We start from the raw sequence: 15,066 nt of genomic DNA, 5'->3' as shown, positions 1-15,066 counted from the left end.
TTAGTCTCCATGTATTTGTGTTTTTTTAGTTTCTTCTAGTAATTGATTTCTACTTTCATACTATTGAGGTCAAAAAGATGCTTAATATATTTTCAATCTTCTTGAATTTATTGAGATTTGTTTTGTGGCCTAACATGTAACCTATCCTGAAGAATGTTCCGTGTGCACTTAAAAAGATTGTGTATTCTGCAATTTTTGGATAAAATCTTCTGTATGTATCTATTAAGTCCATCTGGTCTAATGTGCCATTTGAGGCCAATATTCCCTTATTGATTTTCTGATTGGATGATCTATTCATTGACATAAGTGGTATATTAAAGTCCCCTCCTATGATGGAATTACTGGCAATTTTTCCCTTTATGTCTGTTGATATTTACTTTATATATTTGGGTGCTCATATTGGGTGCATAAATTTTTAGGAATCTTATATCCCTTTCTTGGATTTTCTTTATCATTATGTAATGCCCTTTATTGGCCTTTGTTACAGTTTTTGTTTTAAAGTCTATTTTGTTTGATATGAGTATTGCTACTCTAACTTTTGTTTGATTTCCATTTGCATGGAATACCTTTTTCCATCCCTTCACTTTCAGTCTGTGTATGTCTTTAGATCTGAAGTTAGTCTCCTATAGGCAGCATATAGATGGGTCTTGTTTTTTTTAATCCATTGAGCCACTCTTTGTCTTTTTATTGGAGCATTTAGTCCATTTACATTAAAAGAAATTATTGATAGGTATGTATTTGTGCCATTTAGTTCATTGTTTTCTGGTTGTGTTTGTAGTTCTTTGTTCCTTTCTTCTCTTCTCTTCTCTTCCCTTGTGATTTGATGGTTTCTTTTAGTTTTACATTTGAGTTCCTTTCTCCTTATTTTTTATCTGTTGTAGATTTTTGGTTTGTGGTTACAATGAGGTCTCTATCATCTATCTACCTATCTATCAACTATCTATCTCAGTCTAGTTTGAACTGATAGTCACTTAATTTTGACACATTCCAAAAGTACTACATTTTTATTTTTATTTTTTTTAAGATTTTATTTATTTATTTGACAGAAAGATAGAGCAGGAACACAAGCAGGGGGAGTGGGAGAGGGAGAAGCAGGCTTCCCGCCAAGCAGTGAACCCAATGTGGGACTTAATCCCAGGACCCTGGGATCATGACCTGAGCCAAAGGCAGACGCTTAATGACTGAGCCACCCAGGCGCCCCTCAAAAACACTATATTTTTATTCCACCACTCCATATTTTATGTTTTTGATGTCATATTTTACATCTTTTTATTTTGTATGACTCTTAAATGCTTATTGTAGTTATAGTTGATTTTACTATTTTTGTTTTTAACCTTCATATTAGCTTTTAAGTGGCCAATCTATTGCTTTTGCTATATAGTTGCCTTTACCAGTAAGATTTTTTTCCTGTATTTTCTTATTTCTATTTATGGCCTTTTCTTTTGTACTTAAAGAAGATCCCTTAACATTTCTTGTAAGACTGGTTTAGTGGTGATGAACCAGCTTGTCTGGGAAATTCTTTATGTCTCCTTCAATTCTGAATGATAATCTTGCCAGATAGAGTATTCTTGGTTGTGTTTTTCCCTTTTACATTTTATATCCTGTCAATTTCTTCTGACCTGCAAACTTCCCACTGAAAAATCAGTGATAGTTTTAGGGGTTTCCCTTACATGTGACTATTTGTTTTTCTCTTACTAACTTTAAGATTCTCTTTTGTCTTTAACTTTTGCTATTTTTAATTATCATAGATTTCGGTGTAGATCTCTTGGGTTTATCTTCTTTGAGACTCTCTGTGTTCCTGGACCTGGATGTCTGTTTCTTCCCCAGGTTAGGAAAACTTTTAGCCATTATCTCTTCAAATAAGTTTTCTGCCCCTTTGTCTCTGTCTTCTCCTTTTGGGACCCCTGTAATGTGAATATTGGGATATTTGATGTTGTCCCTGAGGTCCCTTAAACTATTCTTTTTTAAATTTTTTTTCTTTTTGTTATTCTGTTTGGGTGATTTCCATATTCTATCTTCCAGATCACTGATCCATTTCTCTGTATTATCTAATATGCCATTGACTACTTCTAGTGTATTTTTCATTACAGTTATTGTATTCTTCAGCTCTGATTGGTTCTTTCATATATTTTCTAATTCTTTGTTGAAGTCCTCACTGTGTCTTTCCACTCCTCTCCTGAGTTTGATGAGCATCTCTATTACTATTACTTTGAACTTTTTATCAAATAAATACGTCCATTTCAGCGGGGTATTTTTCTGTGGTTTTATCTTGTTCTTTCATCCAAAACATATTCCTGTTTCCTCATTTTATTTGACATTCTATGTTTCTATGAATTAGATGAAACAGCTACCTCTCCTGTCTTGAAGGAGTGGCCTTATGTAGGGTTGTCACTTGTGTAAACTATACGTGCCTGGTAGCTTGGCAGGGTGCCTGGAGCTGAAGATGGTGTAGGCCACGGACTCCTGGAGCATGCCATGCCAGGGCTGCCTTGACAGGACAGCAGGAGCTGAAACAAGTACAAGCCAGGGGGTCTCTGGGCATGCTGCAATGGAACCGGGGCCACCCTGGCAGGATGGCTGAAGTTAGAGTGGGCATGGGCCAAGGGGTCCCAGGGTGCACTGTCCTGGGGCCACCTTGGCAAAATGGCTGGAGCTATTGTGAGCCAATGGTCCAAGGCATGCCGGGGTGGCCTAGCAGACCAGTTAGAGCACCTGAATACTGCTCCTGCTGGCACTATCAGGGTAGAAGGAAAGCATAAAAAGTGACCCTCACCAGCACCCTTGACCCCAGAGAGAGTTCTAGCACTTCCCCACCCATTTGGCTGACATACTAGGGTTAGTAAATGGATTTCTTTCACTTATAGTCTAGTTGTTTTCCATACTCTGTTTTTCCATCGTGCCCCAAGGTGAGTGGGTCTGTGCATGGGCCCCTCAGTGATATCCCTCCCTACTGCAGAGTGCCATGTCAAAGGTGGGATTTCCACTGTTACCATGTCTCTATCTCTCCTACCCTTCTCTACATGATCCCTCTATTGTTTATTGTGCACAAGCTGTTTAATCAACCCTCAGTTCTTCTTCAGGAGGAATTGCTTTATATATAGGTATAGATTTGATGTGTCCATGGGAAGAGGTGAGTTCAGGGTCTGCCTGTGCCACCATTTTGGACTGTCCTCTTATTTTTCAGATTATTTCCCATAGGCATCAATTTTGAATCAATCAAAATCTAGGTTCAAATCCTAGTTCTATTATTTCCTGTTATTGCATCACTAAAAGTCTCTTATCCTTGTTTTCTTCAGCTATAAAAGGTAGATAATAGTACTACCTCTCTAGGTTTATATGAGGACTCAATGCATAATACATAAACAACATTTCGCACAATATCTACTCACAGGAGGCATTTATAATAGAAGCCATAAAATTCTACCTGAAGTGGTAAAGTACAGTGGGCAAGAAATACTAGTTCAACGCTCAGTTCTTCCCAGCTCTCTGATTTGGGGCAAATTATTTAAGCATACCGTGCCTCTCTTTTCAATTTTTTTCAGTGGAAAAAATAATACTACCTGCCTTTCTACATGATGGTTATGAGACTTAAATGAAGAAAATATATGTAAAATGCCTTGCCTAGAACACAATAACTACACAAAAATATGAGCTACTATATATTCATACATTAAATTCAAGAGGCTCTAAACTCCAAATATATTAAACAAAATATAATTGATTAGGTCATCTGTATTGCATTTCACTTGCTTAGGTGGTAAAACTGAATGTCATAGATGCTGTTTATACATCTGGATGTCTAGAATGCAGTGACCTATAATGATTAAGAGCATGATTCCTGGAGTCAGGTGCAACTGGGTTCAAATCCTAGATCTCCTACTAGCTGTGCCACTGTAAGTGTGAAATTTAACCTCCTGAAATCTCATTTTCTTTATGCAAAAAGGAATTATCCAGGTGGCTCAGTTGGTTAAGCCTTCAGCTCAGGTCATGATCCCAGGGTCCTGGGATCGAGCCCCGCATCGGGCTCTCTGTTCAGCGGAGAGCCTGCTTCTCCCTCTCCCTCTGCCCCTGCTTGTGTTCCTGCTCTCACTGTCTCTCTCTCTCTCTGCCGGATAAATAAATAAAATCTTTAAAAAAAAAAAAAAGAATTATCCACTTCATGGAATTGTTGTGAGGATTCAAGGGACCCATAATGAGAGTGGAAGGGCATTGCTACATCTTGACTTTCCCCTACTACCTACTATGACAGCTTCCAGGTCCAAAGAATTGGAGAGAGCTAAGGAAATCTCTCTTCTATTTCTCTCATCTTGTGGGTCAGCTTCTCTTGGCTAGTTCCTAAAACTGGGAATAGTTCCAGGGACAAGATGCAGCTGAGGACACAGAGAACAGACTGAGAGCAGAAATCAGGGACAGTTGGAAGGCATAAGCTATGGGCAAACCCAGATCCTTGTGGATGGAAGTTGGCTGGACCTGGTGTCATTGGGCAATGACCATGGGAAAGAACAGACAAACAAGAAACATTACATGGCCTTAAAGATACAGAAAAAGTCTAATAAAAAAAAAAGGATAAGGTGATTTTTATGAGTGCATCTTTGGGAAGTGGAAGTAAGTGTGGCTCTGGAGAAAGATACTCTAAATGTTTTCATTTTGTTACTAAAAGCAAATATGAAGTATGACACAATTTTTTAAATACCCACTATTTCTTCATTAACTAGTTGTGTTCTTTTGCCCATTCATAAAGGACTGATTTATTAAAAGAATCCAAATGTTCTTTTTTATCCTCCCAAATAATCAATTTTATTATATGCTGTCCAAATTAGAAAGTCCAGATGGGGTCACAGAATAGAAATCTTTTCACATTAATTATTTCTCCCCCATAGAACACTTTGTTTTCTCAGTCCACTGGAAGGGAGAAGAACAGATATAAATTTTGTCAAAAGAAAACAAAATATCTCCCTTAAAGGGGGTTAGAAATCTAGAAGGAAGACAGAGGGTTCTACAAACAGTGGATATATAATTGATGTTATTAATGATGGAGTCAAAGAGATAATAGAAAAAAATAGGCAAATTGAATTAACTCTAATCCTGTAAACATGAATAGTCCATGAAAATCCAAAATATGAATAGTCTGTGAAGATATTTATTAGTCCACTCACCTTCTGATCTACAGAGTAGGCCCCACACAGATCAAACCAGTAACTTTCTGTTCATAAATTACTCTCTGGGAGTCAGTTGGGCAATTTTAGAAAGTTTTCAACTCCAAGGTCATTTGAGAGCTATTAATGTAAAAGTGAATTTTTTAACTGGTACCCTGAGGAGCTCGTAAGAATTAAAATGGAAGTGACTTCTGTACTTGGAGAATCTGGCCAAGAATAAGATAAATAGGGGGCAGGACAGATTCTTTTGCAACTTGAGCAAGTCAAAACATGGTCAAGATTTACATGCACATCTCCAGTGATTCTCAATCCCAGCGAATTGCAAGTAAGACACAAGAGCCCTTATCTTGGACATCTAGATTCCCCTGTAGTTCTTTAGCAACTTCCTTTGATACAAATTTATTAATGAGGATCCAGCAGAGCAACTACATTCCCATGTGTTTGATTTGTCATTAGAGTACCACTGTGTATCTTACATACATACAACATTTATAACTTTTTTAGTAGAGTAACTTATCATTATTAAAGTAATCTGATTTGATCATGGAAACTTTATTCTGGCTAAAAGATGCTATCCTTGGCATAATTTTTGTAAAAAATGTAATAGTTATTTTTAATGGAAGAATAATTTTCAATTACAGCAACAATGTACCAATTCACTTGATGATCATTTGATGTAACGTTCCATCAGTTTTGCCTCCATGTTTGTCACTTTCTGACACTTCAATAAACAGAAAAACTCTGCAAAGCCTACACAAAGCATAGCTTCAATCACTTGTTCAGGAAATTTATACAAGAAATTTACCATAACATTTTTCATTTAACCAATTTAATCTTTCTTATCACATTTCATACTGTAACTTAAATAGTCACATAATACGCATTATTAGGTAATTATTCTCTTTGGCAACTAGGGTGTTAAGGGTAATCAAATGATAATTCAGTAATGCAGTTGTTGCCTTAGAGAATGTTGCAGCATCCCCAAAATGATACTACTAAGTTCAGACCTTGTTAACAGTTAAAAAAAGTTAAAAAAAGAAGTTCTGGTTCCTATGTGCCAGGGTCCCAGCCAATACCCCAACCCCTCTGTTTCTTTGACCTATGTGAAAAATGGAAGTGGTTTTGAACATAAAGAGCCTCCACAGCAACATTATCATTGAGCTGGAAATTAACTTTTACTGAATGATAGATTTCCTAAACAAAGCAAGGCTCTGCATCAACGCACTTTTTTATTTAAAAACTTGCCATGGGACAATATGCTGTTATCTAAAGTTCTGGGTCAATAAAAATATGAAAATGCCTATTCAACATCTTTTAAAAAGCACCTAAGTCATTCTAAGAACTTATGGAGGTGAATTACATTTTTTCCCTCTTTAAATACTTTTTGTCAGTGGCTTAAACAATAGCATTAAAAATGTAATCATGAAGGTGGAAGGGACCCTGAGGGACATTCTAATCCATTCCTCCTCTAGAGACCTGCAGCCTGGAAGACCCATAGTTTATTCCAATGTTTTTTTTTCCCAGCCTCAATTCTTCATGATACCACTTCTACATAACAAGAAAAGGTTATTATTAGCATGTAGGTAATGTTTCTATGAGATAGTCACTGTTACTTGATATCACTGAAAATATTTATAGGCAATTTCACTATTTCACTAAAGTCACCTCAGATCAGATTTTGGATAAGGCTTTTTCACCCCTAGGGTTTACAGAAGAAAATATTTTTATCTAAAGTTCGCCATCCCTCCCTCCCCAAGGGCAATCTAGTGCATTCCAAACCAAAAAAACCTACCACACTGAATGATCTGCACCTTGTATTATTTCCACAAAAGGACGTATGGTCTCCCAAACCTACATACTGCTGCCATTGGGGCACATCTCCATTGGGTGGCAGTACATGTTCAGAACAACCTAATACTGCTAGTTTAACACATTATTTTTGAAATGGATTTTTATTTCATTTTCTTAAATTCCAATAACAGGCTTTTCATAAAGGCAATTCATTGCCCATTTAATTGATAAAAGATCAGGAATGAAACTATCTTTCAGATGTTTATATATTTTAATTAATGATTGTAGACAATCTATATTTTATTCACTGATATATATTATCAGTGATAATATATGTAAAAAAATATATATCATATGATAAATGTAATATACATTAATATAATATGTCATATGTATTTTGTTCCCTGATATCTAGTTCAGTGTCTCATAAGTAGTAGTCACTCATTTTTTTTAAATGGCTTCATGCTGATATAAAAATCTAAAGATAAAATTATGAGTGTAGAAAAATTTATTTTTCTGCCTATTCAACCAACTGTCCAAGGTTTTAGCCAAAACTACTCCATAGTTGGTAATCTAGACTGTATTAAACTCAGTGATCAGTTTTATCTGGTGTTTAGAGAGATGTGCAAAATCCTGTTTTTAACACAGAACAGGTGGCAGCCCTTCAAGTTACCATGTCCCATTAAATCATGTATATAGTGACACAATTGATTTTCTATTTCTTACCCATTTGTATTCTATATTAATTTTTTAAAAACTAGGATTAGTGAGGAGCAAATAGCCAGCTATAATGCTCTTAAGGGGTTTTGATTCTTGTTAATCTGTTTTGACTGGTTGTTTTCATTAAAGATGCTTTTTAAACTAGTCTACTGAGTTAGGGTGCATCTTGGAAAGTATTTTTGGCTATAGACAAATACCATCTGTAATAAAGCAAACTTTGAATTATTTGTAAGGAAAAAAAAGATTATTAGTACAAACCAAAGACAGAAAAAGATCCCAAAACTGGTCCTTGGAGAAAACCAAGAAGAATATACAGGTTTTGTTGAAAACATATACAGAAAGTGGACTTTTCAAATAAATGTCATCTAAAATTGACCAATCCACAGTATTAGTTTTAAGGTAATCCGTATCACTAAATAATTGTTTAAATGATTCTTAATGATTTTAATAGACACAGAAAAATTGCATTCACTAAAAAGAAGCTGAATTGAAATAAACATATATATTATTTTAACATACACACTCAAACTTTAAAAGTTCAGGCTCATGTGTAACTAGATATTTTTACATATCACTGAATCTTAAATGTAAGATTCTGTTTGATTGTAATAGTTATAACCAAATGATTTTCAGAGGTTTCTTTTTTCTCATTATTTTTATTTTTAAATTTTTTATTTAAATTCAATTTAGTTAACATATACTGTATTACTAATTTCAGAGTTAGAATTTAGTGATTCATCAGTTGCCTATAACACCCAGTGTTCATTATATCAAGTGCCCTCCTTAACGCCCATCACCCAATTACCCCATCCTTCCTACCTCCCCTCCAACAACCCTGTTTGTTCACTATAGTTAAGAGTCTCTTATGGCTTGCTTCCCTCTCTGTTTTTATTTTATTTTATTTTTCCTTCCCTTCCCCTATGTTCATCTGTTTTGTTTCTTAAATTCCATATATGAGTGAAATCATATGGTATTTGTCTTTCCCTGACTGACTCATTTCACTTAGCATAATAATCATTCCAGTTCCATCCACATCATTGCATTGGCAAGATTTCATTTGATTCTATTCGATGGCAGAGTAATATTCCTAAATAGATAGATATATAGATTAGGAATAGATTCCTATATGTATTCCTATATATATATATGACTATTACTTTGCCACCAAAAAGAATATATATAGGCATATGTGAATATATATATAGGAATATATATATATTAGAATATATATTGGAATATATATCTTCTTTACCCATTCCCTTCTTTATCCATTCATCTGTTGATTGACATCTGGCCTCTTTCCATGGTTTGGCTATTGTGGACACTGCTGCTATAAACACTGGGGTGCATGCACCCCTTCAGATCACTATTTTTGTATCCTTTGGATAAATACCCAGTAGGGCAATTGCTGGATTACAGGGTAGTTCTATCTTTAACTTCTTTTTAAGATTTTATTTATTTATTTATTCATGAGAGACAGAGAGAAAGAGAGAGGCAGAGGGAGAAGCAGGCTCCCAAGGAGCAGGGAGCCCGATGTGGGACTCGATCCCAGGACGCTGGGATCATGACCTGAACCGAAGGCAGATGCTTAAACATCTGAGCCACCCAGGTGCCCTGTCTTTAACTTTTTGAGGAACCTCCATACCATTTTCCAGAGTGGCTGCACCAGGTTGCATTCCCACCAACAGTGTAAGAGGGTTCCCCTTTCTCTGCATCCTCACCACATCTGTTGTTTCCTGAGTTGTTAATCTTAGCCATTCTGATCGGTGTGAGGTGGTATCTCATTGTGGTTTTGATTTGTATTTCCCTGATGCTGAGTAATATTGAGCATTTTTTCATATGTCTGTTAGCCATTTGTATGTCTTCTTTGGAAAAATGTCTGTTCATGTCTTCTGCCCATTCCTCGACTGGATTTTTTGTTTGTTTGGTTTTGGTTTTATGGTTTTTGTTTTAGGGTGTTGAGTTTGATAAGTTCTTCATAGATTTGGGATAGTAGCCATTTATCTGATAAAAAAGCCTCTTCCAATTTTGTCCAGTTAAGTACAAATTCAACCACAGAAAACTAGATAAGCAACATAGTCCTATTTATCATTTATATAAGTAGAGTCAGCACAGAATGCAATGTAAAGAAAGATAAATTTTAATTTTTCTTGGCCATTACTTTAGAAAAGCAACCAATGATACTATATACCAAAGTAGTATGACATAGAATCTACCAAAGAATACAACTTATCCATTGGCAATGGGACACACAGTGTGCATTATTTTTGTATATATTTTTCACAAACAAAAGAATCTATGCACTATAGTAATATTTGAGATAATTTTTTTAAATATGATTTTTGGTCAGATGACTGCTAAAAAGTTAACACTAGGACAACATATGGAGAGTCTGAGTGAGTTAAGATTTCAATCCCTTAAAGACCTGCCAGGAAAGCAACATTTCCTTAGGTGTGAACTCAGCAAAATGCCCATTTGTATCACTGCGATGTTACTGACAATAACACCGAGTGGGGAAAGAGTGAATCAAGCAGAAATCATGCTTACTGTGGTATTTAGTAGTTCTCTCTGTTCACCTCCCTACGCGGAGATAATGAAAATAGGGTGTGGTTGAATAAATGTGGAAAAAATTCAGTGTTTCACATTCCCCGTTCCTGCCTTGGAGCACATTTCAACCATAGTCCGCTGGGTGCTGCTGCTTGGGTAAACAGTGGAGTGCCGCAGGCGGCACCCGTAAGAAGTTTTTGCTGACATGTGATGTCAAATATTTTTCAGTTGACTTAGTCTGAGATTAAGAATTTCCACATACATCAGCCAATGAGAACTTTAGAACTAAGGAAACTTCCTTCATGGTAATGCTTTTAAATCACCATCAATGGAAAAGACATATACCCATTGAATACTTAATGAAATGTCCTAAGAAGACATCCTTCATTGAGATGGCTTTTAAATGAACCAATCTCAGGGAGAGAGGTGTTAGTTCTGGATTGGAAATAAATCTGCAATTCCCACCTGCCTGTAATTGGTTTCTTCTTCTTGTATTCTTTCTGTCCTTGTCCAAATGCCAATTTCAAATGCTAGTAGAGTGACTTTTGAATAGAAATATGAAGATGTCAGGTCTGATTGTAAAGTCTCACCTCTGGAGGGAAAAGATGGCAGAGGAGTAGGGGACCCTATTCCAACCGGTCCCCAGAATTGATCTGGATATCTACCAGGCCACTATGAACAGCCACGAAATCAGCCTGAGATGTAAGAAGATAGATCTGGATCTCTACAAACAGAATATCACAGGCATTTGGTGTCGAGGTATGAAGCAGGGAGCTGTGATTCTGCAGGCAAATATCGGAAGATAAATGGAAGGGGGAGGGAGTCCACCCATGGGGATCCTACACTGCTGGTGAGTTATAGCCTCCTGCACTAGGGACAGGGCACAGACTTGCAAACCGGTAAGGATGGGGAAAAGACTTTAGGGCAACCCCCTGGATGGAAATTGGGAGTGGTGGGGCTGCATGTGTGAACTGGGGGTGGCTGGCAGTTTTAGAAGCCCAAAAGGCAGAGACGTTCCCCAACCTGGAGACAAGGACTGGGAGCACAGATGAGGGGTGCACAACCCAGGACGCTGCAGTTTATAGCCGCACAGACAGAAACAGAGATAGTGTGGCCTGGCGGGCTCACTGAAGAACAGACTGCGATCCCTCTGCTCTGAGGCAGAGGGTTGGAAACGATCTCTTCTGGCTGACTCTCAGAAGAGGCATGGAAAGCTGCCAGGGAAAGCCACCAGGGAATGAAAGCCCCAAAAACCAGTTTCCACTGGGCCCATCCCCCACCACAAGGGGCAGGGCAACTCTGCCCAAACAGGGTTGCCTGAGTAATAGCGCGGCAGGCCCCTCCCCCAGAACACAGGCTGGGAGCACAAGAGGCCAGCAACCCTAAGGTCCCTATAAAACAGGTGCATCTTGCTCTGGTTGTGGTCAATAATTTGGACTCTATACATTCCCTCAACCACCCCTCAACAGAATGACTAGGTGGTGGAACCGCCAAAATAGGAAAGACTCAGAGACTATGACTTAGGCCACAGATTTACAAATGGATACAGATATAACCAAGATGTCAGAGATGGAATTCAGGGCAGCAACTGTGAAGATGAGAGGTAGAATGGAGAAATAGATTAATGGCAACATAGAGTCTCTAAGGGCAGAAATGAAAGCTGAATTAGCAGAACTTAAAAATACTATCAATGAGAACAAATACAATCTAGATAATCTAACAGCTAGGGTAAGTAGGCAGAAGAGTGAATTAGTTATTTACTAGACCAATTAATAGACAAAAAGGGAAAGAGGAGGCCAGGAAAAAACAACTCAGAATCCATGAAAATAGAATCAGAGAAATAAGTGACACCACGAAATGTTCCAATGTCAGAATTATTGGATCCCTGAGGGGGTAGAGAGAGAGAGGAGTAGAAGATATATTTGAGCAAATCATAGCTGAGAACTTCCCTAACCTGGGGAATGAAACAAACATTTGTGTCCTAGAGGCAGAGAGGACCCCTCCCAAGATCAAGGAAAACAGGCCAACACCCCAGCATGTAATAGTAAAATTCGCAAATCTTAGCACCAAGGAAACCGTCTTAAGGGCAGTTAGGGAGAAGAGATTCCTTACATACAGAGGGAGGAACATCAGAATAACGTCAGACCTATCCACAGAGACCTGGCAAGCCAGAAAGGCCTGGCAAGACATATTCAGGATACTAAATGAGAAGAACATGCAGCCAAGAATATTTTATCCAGCAAAGCTGTCATTTAGAATTGATGGAGAGATACAGAGCTTCCAAGACTGGCAGAAACTGAAAGAATATGTAACCATTAAGCTGGCACTAAAAGAATTATTAAGGGAGGTTCTATGAAAGGAGAAAGACCCCAAGAGTGATATACAACAGAAATTTACAGGGACAATCTATAAAAACAAGGTCTTCACAGGTGACATGATGTCAATAAATTCATATCTTTCAATAATCACTCTCAATATGAACCACCTAAATGCTCCCATAAAATGGCAAAGGGTTGCAGATTGGATAAAAAGACAGGACCCATCCATATGCTATCTATAAAAGACTCTTTTTGAACCTAAAGATACATCCAGACTGAAAGTGAAGGGATGGAGATCCATCTTCCATGCCAGCAGACCTCAAAAGAAAGCTGGGGTAGCAATTCTTATTTCAGACAAATTAGATTTTAAACTAAAGACTGTAGTTAGAGACACAGAAGGACACTATATCATTCTTAAAGGGTCTATCCAACAAGAAGATCTAACAATTGTAAATATCTACGCCCCCAACTTGGGTGCAGCCATCTACATAAGCCAACTGTTAACCAAAATAAACAGTCATATTAATAACAATACATTAATTGTAGGAGACCTCAATACTCCACTCGCAGCAATAGACAGATCATCTAAGCAGAAAATCAACAAAGAAACAAGAGCTTTGAATCACAATGAACCAGATGGACCTCATAGATATGTACAGAACATTCCACCCTAAAACAACAAAATACTCATTCTTCTTGAGCGCACATGGAACTTTCTCCAGAATAGACCACATACTGGGTCACAAATCAGGTCTCAACTGATACCAAAAGATTGAGATGATTCCCTGCACATTCTCAGACCACAATGCTTTAAACTGGAACTCAATCGAGGTTAGTGTGCACCGCGGGTGCTGAGGGCTCGAGAACCGAGAGGACCTGGTTGAGCCTTCAAAGTCCTAAAACACGCGGCCATGGGTTCGGGGTTTATTGATTGAATTCCGCTGGCGCGGGAGCCTCTGCAGAGAGAGAGAGCACGAGAGATGGACATGGACAAACGGATTCATTTAATGCTGCGGAACAGGACGCCCTCTGATGTGAAAGAGCTTGTCCTGGACAACTGCCGGTCGATCGAAGGCAAAATCGAAGGCCTCACAGATGAATTTGAGGAACTGGAATTCTTAAGTACAATCAACGTAGGCCTCACCTCTGTTGCAAACTTATCAAAGTTAAACAAACTTAAGAAGCTTGAACTAAGCGATAACAGAATCTCAGGGGGCCTGGAAGTATTGGCAGAAAAGTGTCCGAACCTCACGCATCCAAATTTAAGTGGCAACAAAATTAAAGACCTCAGCACAATAGAGCCACTGAAGAAATTAGAAAACCTCAAGAGCTTAGACCTTTTCAATTGTGAGGTAACCAACTTGAACGACTACCGAGAAAACGTGTTCAAGCTCCTCCCGCAGTTCACGTATCTGGACTGCTACAACCGGGACAACAAGGAGGCGCCTGACTCGGACACCGAGGGCTATGTGGAGGGCCTGGACGACGATGACGAGGATGAGGACGAGGAAGAGTATGATGAAGATGCTCAGGTAGTGGAAGATGAGGAGGAGGAAGAGGAAGAGGAGGAAGGAGAAGAGGAGGATGTGAGTGGAGAAGAGGAGGAAGATGAAGAGTGTTATAACGATGGGGAAGTGGACGATGAGGAAGATGAAGAAGACGGTGGCAAAGAAGAAAGGGGTCAGAAGCGAAAATGAGAATCTGAGGATGAGGGAGAAGACGATGACTAGTGGAATAACCGATTTTGAAAAATTCCTATTGTGATTGGACTGTTTTTACCCATACCCCCCAAATCCTGCCCCCCCGAAACTTATTTTTTTCTGATTGTAACGTTGCTGTGGGAACGAAAGGGGAAAAGTGTCCTGGGGGCTGTGGGGGGAGGGAGGGCGGGAGGGAGCGGAATAAAGTACTATTTTTACTGCCAAAAAAAAAATAAATAAATAAACTGGAACTCAATCACAAGAAAAAGTTTGGCAGAAATTCAAACACTTGGGAGCTAAAGACCACTCTGCTCAAGAATGTTTGGGTCAACCAGGAAATCAAAGAAGAACTTAAACAATTCATGGAAACCAATGAAACAAAAACACATCGGTCCAAAACCTATGAGATACTGCAAAGGCGGTCCTAAGGGGAAAATACATAGCCATCCAAGCCTCACTCAAAAAAAAAAAAAAAAAAAAGAAAAATCCCGAATTCACCAACTAACTTTACATCTTAAAGAACTAGAAAAAAGCAACAAATGATGCCTAAGCCATGCATTAGAAGAGAAATAATAAGATTGGAACAGAGATCAATGAATTAAAAACCAGAAACACAGTAGATCAAATCAACGAAACTAGAAGCTGGTTCTTTGAAAAATTAATAAGATTGATTAACCACTGGCCAGACTTATCCAAAAGAAAAGAGAAAGGACCCAAATTAATATAAATTCTGAATGAAAGGGGAGAGATCACGACTAACACCAAGGAAATAGAAACAATTACTAGAAATTATTATCAACAACTATATGCCAATAAACTGAGCAACCTGGATGA

The 15,066-nt window shown here is 38.1% G+C and overlaps 1 pseudogene; it reads left to right on the top strand.

Moving 5' to 3' along the window:
• The first annotated feature begins 13,506 nt into the window (after positions 1-13,506).
• LOC114211933 (acidic leucine-rich nuclear phosphoprotein 32 family member D-like) lies at positions 13,507-14,262 on the top strand (annotated as a pseudogene).
• The last annotated feature ends 804 nt before the right edge of the window (positions 14,263-15,066 follow it).

This window comes from Eumetopias jubatus, unplaced genomic scaffold (genome assembly GCF_037043125.1).
Source record: "Eumetopias jubatus isolate StellerSeaLion01/CBP00866 unplaced genomic scaffold, mEumJub1_p1.0 scaffold_5, whole genome shotgun sequence".
NCBI lineage: Eukaryota > Metazoa > Chordata > Mammalia > Carnivora > Otariidae > Eumetopias > Eumetopias jubatus.
This window is presented reverse-complemented; position numbering and strand designations above follow the sequence as displayed.